At 48.7% G+C, this 12,147-nt stretch overlaps 1 protein-coding gene across 2 annotated transcripts in view; it reads left to right on the top strand.

The window, feature by feature from the left end:
* Nucleotides 1–12,147, top strand: part of LOC117361527 — a 672,067-nt gene that overhangs the window by 550,457 nt on the left and 109,463 nt on the right. The window lies entirely within an intron of this gene.

Here is a 12,147-nt window from a genome sequence, read left to right as displayed (position 1 = left end):
TACATCTGGTAGTAATACAATAGAAACTGGAACAATAGATGTGGTTTTAAGAGCTGTAACTGATAGTAATAAATAGGAACTTCAGCAATGCAATATAGTGCTTTGGATAAGTTTTCATATTCTTATATATTTTCTCTTTCTGCTGTCTAAAAAAATACAAATCAGTCTTAATTGAAATAGTTTATTCCACTGATTCATGCGATACTTTTAACATATGCTGTACTTTCAACATGAAAGAAAAAAATAAATAGCTGCTCTAAAGCAATTAAGAAAACTGGGAAATGGCTGACAGTCACTCAGAAGAGCATGGTTTGGAACAAGGTATCTTTAAAAGATATCACCATATAAGGGAAGACAGAGCATCCTGATAGTGAGATTGCAATACAGGCCACAGTAGACCAGGTTTCCTTAAATACAGAACAAGCTGATTTTAAAGATTGTAAATTATCCATGCCAACTGCTGAGCAAATTGTAAATAGATGTGATAAACATTGCTTGACATGTCTATATTCTTAACTCTTAGGACTTTCTTGAAGATCATACTCCACAGGTGATCGATGAATTTAATTCCCTCCCGCTCACCCCCAAGGTGGAGCTTTTTGGCTCTTCAGCCAACCAGGAACATGGCATTGCTTTGATAGGATTTTTCTGCTCTTTCTTTTTTCTTCAAGGTGTAAGTATTTCTGCAATCACAGAATGGCTGGGAAACATCGTGTCACCAAAGTTTCTGCTCAGGTTACAGCTTCTAGTCTCTGTGCAGACAGAAAATGTTACCCAGGTAGAAGGAGCGGTTACATGTGCAAGTTGTATTCAGGTACGTTAGATAGATTGTGAGCCCACCGGGACAGATAGGGAAAATGCTTGAGTACCTGATTGTAAAAACCGCTTAGATAACCTTGATAAGCGGTATATCAAATCCTAATAAACTTGAATAAACTTCAGCTTGAATCCCTCATGAAGGAAGTAAAAGAACTGAAAGGAGTTGGCAAGACTGAGAAGCATGCGTGAGAATGAGAGGTATATTGATGAAATGGTTCATGAGGTGTCAAAAATTTCCAGCAGTGGGGAAGAAGAGGCTGTGCTGAGGGAAGACAGCTGGACTCAGATTATGCAACCCTGCAAGATTGGTACTGTGACTCCACCTGCCCTTGAACTGAAGAACCGATATTCTGCCCTGGAAGTGGAAGAGATGAAAGCATTCCAGAGAGAGGAACAACCAAAGCTTGAAATCCCCAAAATTGCTGGATCCATGAGTACTAGGAGGTGTCAGGTAATGGTGGTTGGCGATTCTCTTCTGAGGGGTACAGAAGCATCCATCTGCAGACCATACATGATGTCCTGGGAGGTATGCTGTCTGCCTGGTGCCAAAATCCAAGATGTTACAGAGAGATTGCCAAGACTCATCAACCTGATGACTATTATCCGATGCTGCTCATCCAGGTTGGCACTAATGATAGGGCCAGGTACCCCTGCAAATGTATCAAGAGTGACTTTGTGGCTCTGGGAGAGAATGTGAAGCAGCCAGGTGCACAGGTGGTATTCTCGTCCATCCTCCATGTCAAGGGTAAGGGCCAGGTCAGAGATGCATGCATCCTGGAGATGAATGCATGGCTATATGGATGGTGTCGTCGAGAGTGTTTTGGCTTCCTGTACCGTGGAATAATTTTCCAAGGGCTGCAGAGCAGGGATGGTATACATCTATCAAAGAAGGGAAGAAGTGTCTTCAGCGGCAGGCTGGCTTATCTACTGAAGAGTGAGCATGGATAATGAGACACCAGCGCACTCATAAAGCTGCAGTTGCCAATTAAGCTGCTAGCTTTCACTCAAGGTATGCAAAATAACAAAAACATGGAAATGACGCATAACGCAAGGTTTACCAAAATAATTATTTATTGCATTTATTTTTCCATCATGGACCTAAAAGGCTAGTTGCGTTAGCGGGAGGTCGTTATAGTTGCCAAAATGCTGGCCTTCTGATAACGATCTCAACCCGATACTTCGAAGTTCCCCAATATATACCTTCAGTCCAGTTTGACATCATTGGCCATCAGCCAATCATCTAACAGAGGCTGTACTTAAATTTAGACAAAGACCTTCTTTTTAACATGGAATAAAAATTCCAGAAATTATAATTTTTTGTTTACATTCATTTCTGAATACAGTGGTACCTCGGTTTACAAGTGCACCGGTTTGCGAGTGTTTTGCAAGACAAGCAAAACATTTGCAAACTTGATGCCTCGTAAACCGAGCGCGCCTCGATTTGCGAGCGCCCCCCGCGAACCGAAACCCTCTTCTTACTTTGATGTAGCCTCTGCACCGGCATCAGCATGTCCTGTGCTGGTGCCGGTGCCCGAAGATCTGCCTCCTGTGCTGGGCCTTGAGCATGTGCACATGCTCAAGGCCTGAGAGTTCACATCGAACGTGAACTCTCAGGCCTTGAGCATGCGCACATACTCAAGGCCCAGCACAGGAGGCAGATCTTCGGACACCGGCACCAACGCACAGGACATGCTGGTGCCGGTGCCAGTGCGGAGGCTACATCAAAGTAAGAAGAGGGTTCGGGTGGGTTGGGGGGACCTCAGGTCACGGCGGGGGTGTGCCCGATGGCAGCAGGGGGGGGTGCCCGATGGCAGCGGGGGGTGCCGGATCACAGGGGGGAGGGTGCCGGTTCGCGGGGGGGGGGGCCTTCGGGGGGAGCAATGCCGGTTCTCGTGGGGGGGGAGCAGCGCTGCTGGCCTCGGGGGGGTGGAGGGTGGGAACCTATCAAAGCAAGTTTCCATTATTTCCTATGCTTGTAATCCAAGATACCACTGTATACATAAACATTTTATAACATAGCCAAAGAAATGTTATCTGAAACTGCTTATTTGTGTCGAGAAAACCTACATTAAAAAGTGCTGAAAACTTGTCAGCCTCAGAGAAAAAGGAGGGGCTGTTTCCCCCTTTCTCTCTGAGCTGACAGCTTCAAATTTCACTGGCATTCCTATGCTGGAGACTGGAACAGCAGTTTCTGACTCTAATTATTCCCAGATGTTACCTTAGGATTTTTCCTTAGTGTTCCTTCAAGTTTAAAATATATACAATATTAGAAATTAAGTACACTCTTTCACATATCTTTCATATCCATCCAGCACTCGCTTGGGGCCCCTTCATGCATCCATCCATGTATTTCATTCATATTTAATGCAAGAAAACTTTCTCTATTATGCCCAATATACCCAGCTCAAGCCCATCTGGTATCAATTAGACCACGAGGGAAGCTCAAGGTGGGCAAAAACCTGAACAAAGACTAGGGATATAGGCTGAACACAAAATGGAGTAAAGCCAAGCAGAAGACATAGAAAAACAGAGATGGAGTTCATGTATATCCTGATTTCCTCTATGATCTAGCTTAATAGCAAAGTACATTAAAAGAATATTATTATGCTTTTCCTTAATATTAATCTGTAGTGTGTTTTTCTGGCCTTGGCTACATCCATATTCAGATTTTTATTCACCAATTTTTCTTACGCTTCTATTGGACGTGGCCTTAACTAACACATATGCTTGTATCTAACTAGAGTTACCCAGAATCATACGAAAAGCAGGCGCTTTTGTAGAAAAACTCCACAAAATACTGCACTATCATGTCCTGACGTCCATTCCATTACCGTCCCATAGACATCACCCCCCACTGGCCACGAGCCACTAGTCCTCAAGATGGCTTTAAATTAGAAGTGATGGGGCAGGGTAATCAAAGCAGTAAATACTAATGCTTCAAGTATGGGAAATAAGATTCTGGGTCTAGAAGATGTGATGGAAGAAGATTAGTTTAATACAGTGGTGATCACGGAAATGTGGTTCATGGAGAACCATGACTGGGATTTAGTTATACCGGACTATAATCTGTTCAGGATAGACAGGGTAGGAAGAAAAGGAGGGGGAGTAACGTTATATGTTAAAGATCATATTAAAGCCATGCAAATACAGGATCTGCAGGGCAAGGAAGAGACACTGTGGATCAATTTGGAAAGAGGGACTGGTAAATATATTTACATTGGTGTGATATACAGGCCTCCTTCACAGATGGAAGACATGGACAGAGATTTAATAATAGACGTTCAGAATATATCTAAAAAAAAGGTGAATTTTTACTAATAGGTGATTTTATCATACCGGGTGTTGATTGGGGTTTCCCTTTTGCGGGGTCTTCTAGAAGTAGGAAGATCCTGAATTCTCTACAATGAGAGCTGTTCCAGCAGTTGGTAATGGAATCCAGCAGGATAGGGTCATACTGGACTTAGTGCTTACAAACGGGGAAAGTGTTTCTGATGTTACAGTGGGTGATTATCTGGCTTCCAGTGATCACTGCATGGTACAGTTTAATATTATGATGGGTATTGTCACAAGCCCAGCACTACAGCTAGGCTTGTTCCAAGTAGAAAGCATAGAAACATAGCCCTGAAGCTGAAGAGAGCTGATTAGTGCAGCAGCTCTCCAACTAGCATGGAGCAGGACTCAGATTCTGGGGAGGTTTCCCAAGAGCAGGAGCCCTGGGAGGAGTTGGGACAGTATGAGGACAAAAACTCCTTTAAACCTAGGCCAGTCACTGGTAGGACACAGCCTAAGAAACAGACTCTAGCCCCTTTTGGCACACACCTGCTGAGACTAATTGCAGAGCAGGAGAAAGCCCAGGGAAAGCTGAAGCCTGCCCATCCCCCTCACAGGCTTGGGCGTGGCTCTCACAGAGCAAGGCATTTGGAGCAGCTAAGGAAACAGACCCTGGGTTAGATACTCCAGAGGCCAGGCAAGGAGAAGTAGAAATGCTGGATTGGGAGGACTCTTTACCAGCTGATCAGTTGCCATGCCTGGAACTAGAAGAGGCAATGGAAGTTACTCTGCCATCAGCTGTTGATCAAATGGATGTAAGTTAAAGCTGATTTTTTTTGTTTGTTTCTGGCTGAATTAAAGAAGCTGACATCGCTCTGCTGAGAAAAGGACTGTATTTGCTGGCTAGTTGGGTTAAACTAAACTAAACCTTAAGTTTGTATACCATATCATCTCCATAAAGATAGAGCTCGGCACGATTTACAGGTAAATTCAATAGATGAGGGAAGGACATAATAAGAAATTAGAGGTTATGAAGAGGATAGCTAACTTTACATTTTAAATAGATAGCTTTACGTTTTGGAGAAAAGCCAAGTTTTCAGATGCTTTCTGAATAATTGGAATGAGCCTAGGTTCAGCAGCGGGGCAGGGAGGTTATTCCAAATCTCAGTGAATTTGAAGAAAAGGGATTTCCCTAATTTACCTGCATACATGATGCCTTTTAACAAGGGGAAAGATAGTTTGTGGGCGGATCTGGTAGTGTCAGGTTTCAAAGAATTCCAGGATAGTGGAATTAGGGGAGGAAAAATGCCATGTAGGATCTTGAATATTAGGCAGGTACATTTAAAGTGAATCCTAGAAATCACCGGAAGCCAGTGAAGTTTTGACAGAAGCGAGGAAACATGGTCAAATTTGCTTTTTGTGAAGATCAACCTAGCCGCAGTGTTCTGGATCCGCTGAAGTCTTTGAAGATTTTTATTGGTTAGACTTAGATAGATTGATTGTACAAGGACAGCAAAATGTTGTTGGCGGCAGCAGGATCTCACTTTCCTCAACATGTGAAGACTAAAAAAACTTTTTTTTACCAGAGAGTTGAGATGATCATTAAAGGAAAATGTAGAGTCAATAATGATGCCCAAAACTTTGCTTGAGAATTCGATCTGCAGTGTGGGACCAGAAGGTAGTAGAATGAGTGTGGGTAACTGATCTAATTTTGGGCCAAGCCAGAGTAGTTTTATTTTGGACTCATTCAGCTTCATTTGTACAGAGAAGGCCAGGATTGGAGTTTCGTTATGCAAGCTGTTATATTTTCGGTGAGGTTCGAATCTATCTCGAGAAGGACAAGAATGTCATCTGCATATGTAAATAGAATTTCAAAGAGATATAGATGGAAGAATTTCAAAGAAGACATTTAAATGTTGAAAAGAATAGAGGACAGAGGTGATCCCTGGGGAACACCACAAGGAGAAGACATGGTTCCATTCATGTTAACAGTGTAAGAGCGGGAATATAAAAATTTTGAGAACCAGTTTAAGACTGTGGAATCAATGCCTATCTCAGAAAGTTGGTAAATTAGGATATGTGGTTGACAACATCAGAGGTCTCAGATAGATCGAATTGTAGTAGGATAGCAAACTTATTACGAGATTGAAGTTCAAGTTTCAAGTTTATTAAAAAAAATTTTAAACTGCTTAATCAGTTTTCTAAGCGGTGTACAATATAAAATTACATAAAAACATATTAAAACAAGGGATACTGGATAAAACCCAAGTGTCATAATAAAGCACTAATAAGACGTATGGACTTACTTCAAACAATAGGAAAGTGGGGAAGAACTACAATCGTTAAAGAAGAGTGAAACATAAAGGGGAAAGTTGATGGATCTTTGAGATTAAAGAGGCCAGCAGGGATTCAGTGCTAAAATTGGGTCTGAAGCCATATTGGCAAGGTAATAGAATGGAGAATCTCTCTAAGTAAGATGAGAGCTGAGTGGATATAATAGCCTCGAGCATTTTGTTCAGGAGAGGAAAGGGAGGATGGGTCTAGGGCAGCTTTTTTCAGAAGTGGGGTCAGGGCAATGTGTCCCATTTGTACGGAGAATAGGCTGAGTTGATAAGTCTGGTGAGAGATGAAATAGCCTGCATGGGAATTTTCTCGTAAAGGTTCCCAGCAGCTTAAAGCTAATTTAGTATTTTGTCTTTTTCCTTTTCTTTCTTGTTTGGAGCAGTGTGAGCACTGCTCAAGAACTTGTTGAAGGTGAGTAAATTAGAGCCAAAGCCTGTCTTTGGAAGGGTGATGAACAGGCTATTCTCCACCCCCCACCCCCAGTCTGCTTGGGAACCATGGTTCTACTCAAGCAGTGCTATAGCAAGAGCCAGTGTTTGTGCTACAAGAAGAAAAGTGTTTGGTTTTGTATGCTGACTGGAGCCCAGGATCAGACTGTGCTTGTGGGGCCTACTGAATGGGCCCGAAGAGAAGTTTTGTTTTGGATTTTGGAGCTTGAATCATTGGACTGTTTGAGCTTAGGATGTTTTGAAACTCAGAAGAGAGAATAGCTTTTCTTGTACAATTTCTCTGGAAGCGGAACGGATGGGATCTTGTATCTCTATTACCTTCAGCTGCAGGGAGCTTCCTTTCTTGCTCAGTTTGTACCTGCAGGTTCACTGCTTGGTTTCATTTCAGTTAATTCTGCTCGTGATTTGTTTTCAATTCCTAGTTCTTTTTTTTATTTTTTTTCCACGGGTTTGCCCACGTGCTGCGGATCAACTCTGTACAAGTGATCCTTCGGCGGGAGATTGCAGACATTTTAAAGTTTTGTCTGCGTCTGGAGGGTGCTCTGTAAGCCTGAAACTGCAGTAAGCCCTCTGGACAGCCTGCAGATTGAATCGGGTCTCCAGGTTCGAGAGCTATCTCTCCCCTGGTTTGTCCGCAAAGTGGTAGATCATAGGCTGTTGCTGTTCCGAGGTTTGCCGGGATCGGAACCGTGCTGCATGTCTTCCCTGATTTCCCTGAGGGGTCTTGGTGGTCATGAGCTGAGGTGGCAGGGAAGTTAAGGCGGCCAGAAGATCTGAAATTCCAGTTTAATCAGCTCCTGAGGTAATGATCTCCCTATGCTTGCACTGTGTAATTCTGACTGCCATTGAAATGCATTGCAGCACATGTCTCTGTGGTGTCTATGAGTCACAGAGTTTGCTGATTTTGGGGGGTCCTCAAATTAGGGTTTTGGGGGGTTTCCCTGCATGCCTTGGTCCCCCCCACCTGTAAAATCCTAAAATTGCCGTTTTTAGCATTTACCTGTGTTTTTAACAGCCGTTTTTCTGTCAAAATCGGCACCCGCCATGGCCATCTTGGATTTTCTATAAAGTTTTTAAAACTATATTTTTTGGACTTAGAAGCTTTATTTATCCCAGGACAAGCAGGCAGCATATTCTCACATGTGGGTGACGTCATCTACGGAGCCCCAGCGTGGACAGCTTTTCAAGCAAACTTGATTGAAGTTTCAAGTTTGCTACACTGCACCACGCATGTGCATGCCTTCTTGCCCACTAGAGGGCGCATCCCACCTCGTGGTCCTCAGTTCAGTTTCTTCCGCGGAGCCAGAAGCCCTGTGGAAATTGTGCTCTGAATTTTCAGCCTTCTGACACCACGTCTGAGTTGTTTAGCTCGGTCGCTGTGCTTTATTTTTTGTTTTCTCGGTTTAGTCCGTCGTTTTTCGTCGAAAAAAAAAAAAAAAGTTTAGTTTCCATCCGTTCGGCTCCGGGGGCTCCCGGGAGCCGTGGCCGCGGGACCTCGTTCGTTCCCGGCCACTTCTTTTTCATGTCCCGTCCCTCGACGGGCTTTAAGAAATGCACCCGGTGTGAGCGGTTACTTTCTATCACTGACCCCCACCGGTGGTGCTTGCTCTGCCTTGGACCCGAGCACTCGACTAATTCCTGCGATAGGTGTTCCACTCTTCAGGCAAGAGCTCTTCGTCAACGCCGCGCCAGGATGGCGGAGCTTTTTTCAGTGGACTCCGCGTCCGGAAAGGCCTCGACGTCGGCCTCGGCTTCGGCCCCGGCCTTGACCTCGGCCTCGACGCCCTCGGCGTCGCCGCGTGCCTCGACCTCGACTTCGAAGCCCACGCCCGCGTCCAAACCTGCCTCGGGTAAGTCCTCTTTTCCATCCCCGACTCCAGGGTCGTCGAAGAAGCCATCCTCGAGTTCCTCTGCGGCGGGTGGGTCGTCCTCGGCCCCGCCCAGGACTCCGGCCACTAATGCCCCGAGGGAATACTCAAGACCGAGGTCGCCCTCCAGGGAGCATCCCCAGGCCTCGGACATGCCTACTATGGTTGGGATCCCGGCGTTCCAGGACCTGCTCCGAGCCTTGATTTCCTTGGAGCTATCTGGCGCCCTCGAACAATTGCAGCGGGCTGCGACCTCGACTGCTTTGGCCTCGGGGGCTCCGACCTCGGCGACCTCGGTCTCGACTCCCTCGGTCTCGGCTGCCGGGGCACCACCGACCTCGGCCTCGACCTTGCCCTCGGCCTCGACCTCGGGGGCCCCGCCTGAGAGCAGCGTTCGATCCGGGACAAGGTGCGCCGAGTGAGACGGATTTCCTCCTCCTCCTCCTCGAGGTCCTCACGGGGTTCCTCGCCCGAGGAAACCAAAGTGTTTGCGAGGCTCTCCTCGGCGACGTGGTCGTTCCTCGCCGCTTGGGGGCGAGGCCTTGAGGGTTTCGGAGCTTCGTCTCGACAACCCGAGGCTTCTCCGTTCCCCTGCGAGAGGGGGTTCTCGTGACTCCTCGCCGAGGAAAAGGGGGCGTACCTTGGTTCCTCGGACACCTGGGACGTCTCCCAGGGGCTCTCCGAGGCGGAGACGTTCCCCGACCCCCTCGAGGCCATTAGATCTGGCCTCATGGGGCTCGGGTTCCGGTAGGGAGCCCCGTTATTCTCACGAGCCCTCCCCCTTTTGTTCGGCGGAGAGGTCGAGAACTCCCTCCCCGCCAGCCAGGCAGTCCTCCTTCTCTAGTTTTGTGCAGGACATGGCGCGTGCCTTGGGCCTGGACCTCATGGCGGGGTCTCAATATACTAAGGAGTACCTCGAGGAGCAGGACCTCCCTGCTCCCCCAAGGGAATCCCCTCGGCTACCCCTCAACAAGGTCCTTCATCAGACCTTGCTTCGGAACTTGACTTCCCCTCTTACAGTCGCAGCGGTGCCGTCTAAGATGGAGTCCAAGTACAGGTCGATACCACCCAAGGGGTTTGAGAAGGCTCAACTTTCCCACCAGTCTCTACTAGTCGAGTCTGCGCTCAAAAAGACGCAGCCCTCCCGGGTTTCTGCGGCGGTTCCGCCCGGCAGGGAGGGTCGGACCCTTGACAAGTTTGGTCGTCGCCTCTATGCCAATTCCTTAATGGCATCCAGGGCGTTAAATTATGCCTTTACCTATTCCTCTTATCTACGTGGCATGATAAAGGATCTGCCCCAATATCGTGAGGCCCTGCCGGACTCCCGCAAGGAAGAGTTCGACAGATTTGTGTCCAACCTGTCTCAACTGCGGTTGTACCTTTTTCACTCAGTATATGATACATTTGAGCTGGTATCGAGGGTGTCGGCTTTTGCGGTAGCTATGCGCCGGTTGGCGTGGCTACGCACCCTCGATATGGACCCAAACCTGCAGGAACGCCTTGCGGACTTGCCTTGCGTGGGGTCCGAATTATTCGATGACTCCCTGGAGGCGGCGACCAAACGGCTCTCGGAGCAGGAGCGCTCGTTAGCCTCCTTGGTCCGTCCGAAACCTCGAGCCACGCCTCAGAAACCCTTCCGGCCTCCCCCGAGGAGGTACCCTCAAAAGTCGACCCCAGCTTTTTCTAGGCCACCGCCTCGATGCCCCCCTCGGCAGGGCAGAGGGGGACAAACCAAGACTCCACCGCAGGGTCCTGCCAAGCCCGCGCCGTCCTTTTGACGGGATAGGCGGATGGGGCCGGCCCCCCTCCGCCATCGCGCCGGACCCCTTTCCCATAGGGGGTCGACTCCGGTCCTTTTACACGGCCTGGACCGAGATAACATCTGACGCTTGGGTGCTCCGAACCGTCTCCGAGGGCTACTCTCTCAATTTTTGTGCTGTGCCGCCGGAACATTCACCGGGGGCTTGCCCATACAACCGGACCCAGCTCCCCGTCCTCATGGCCGAGGCCAGGGCCTTGTTGAAGCTTCGAGCGGTGGAACATGTTCCCTCCGACCAGCGGGGGCGGGGGTTTTACTCCCGTTACTTTTTGGTTCCAAAGAAGACCGGGGACTTACGCCCCATCCTCGACCTCAGGAAGCTCAACAAGTTCCTGGTCCGGGAGAAGTTCCGGATGTTGTCACTTCCGGTTTTATATCCTCTTTTGGAGGACGGGGACTGGATATGCTCCCTGGACCTGAAGGAAGCGTACACCCATGTCCCGGTGCATCCCGCTTTCCGCAAATTCTTACGGTTCCAGGTGGGCGAGCTGCACCTGCAGTACAGAGTCCTCCCCTTCGGCTTGGCCTCGTCCCCTCGAGTCTTCACGAAGTGTATGGTGGTAGTCGCTGCAGCCCTGAGGTCTCGTGGGCTTCAGGTCTTCCCTTACCTGGACGATTGGCTGATCAAGGCCCCGACCAGGGAAGGGGTTATCTCAGCAACCCTACAGTCTATCGCCTTCCTTCAACGACTGGGGTTCGAAGTGAACTTTCCCAAGTCCCAATTATGCCCGACCCAATCGCTTCAGTTTATAGGTGCAGTGCTGGACACTGTTCGCCTCCGTTCATTCCTTCCTCCTCCGCGGTTGGAGGCTTTGGTTCGGTTGGGTCGGCTGATCCTTCAGCTACCGTTGGTGTCGGCCCAGCGCATGATGATGCTTCTGGGCCACATGGCTTCGACGGTCCACGTCACGCCGTTCGCCAGGCTGCACATGAGAATTCCTCAGTGGACTCTGGCCTCTCAGTGGCGCCAGGAGTGCGATCCGGTTGCTTCTCACATAACGGTGACTCCTTCTTTGAGACGCTCGCTCCGTTGGTGGACCGACCCTTCGAATCTTTCCGGGGGTTTGCTCTTTCTCGTCCCTCCGCCTCGCAAGGTTCTGACCACGGACTCCTCGGAGTACGCGTGGGGGGCCCATCTCGATGGTCTGCGGACCCAAGGCCTGTGGTCGAGGGAGGACCGACGCTGTCACATCAATGTGTTGGAGCTTCGCGCCATCTTTCTGGCGGCTCGTGCTTTCTGCCACCTACTCCGCGACCAGGTAGTCCTCGTGCGAACGGACAACCAGGTCGCAATGGTGGGACGGGCTCTTGGCCCCTCTGCCAGGAAGCTCTGCGCCATTGGGAATGGGCGATCTCCCAGAACATCTTCCTACAGGCGGTCTATATACAGGGGGAACAGAACTGCTTGGCAGACAAACTCAGCCGGCTTCTCCAGCCGCACGAATGGTCCCTCAACTCCAGAGTCCTGCGCGAGGTCTTCGACCGCTGGGGGACTCCGCAAGTGGACCTGTTTGCCTCCCCGGAGACTCGCAAACTACCCCTGTATTGTTCTCGGATGTACTCCCCGGACCATCTGGAA

This window comes from Geotrypetes seraphini, chromosome 5 (assembly GCF_902459505.1).
Source record: "Geotrypetes seraphini chromosome 5, aGeoSer1.1, whole genome shotgun sequence".
Classification (NCBI taxonomy): domain Eukaryota; kingdom Metazoa; phylum Chordata; class Amphibia; order Gymnophiona; family Dermophiidae; genus Geotrypetes; species Geotrypetes seraphini.
Note: the sequence above shows the minus strand (reverse complement) of the source record. Positions and strands in the feature narration are given on the sequence as shown.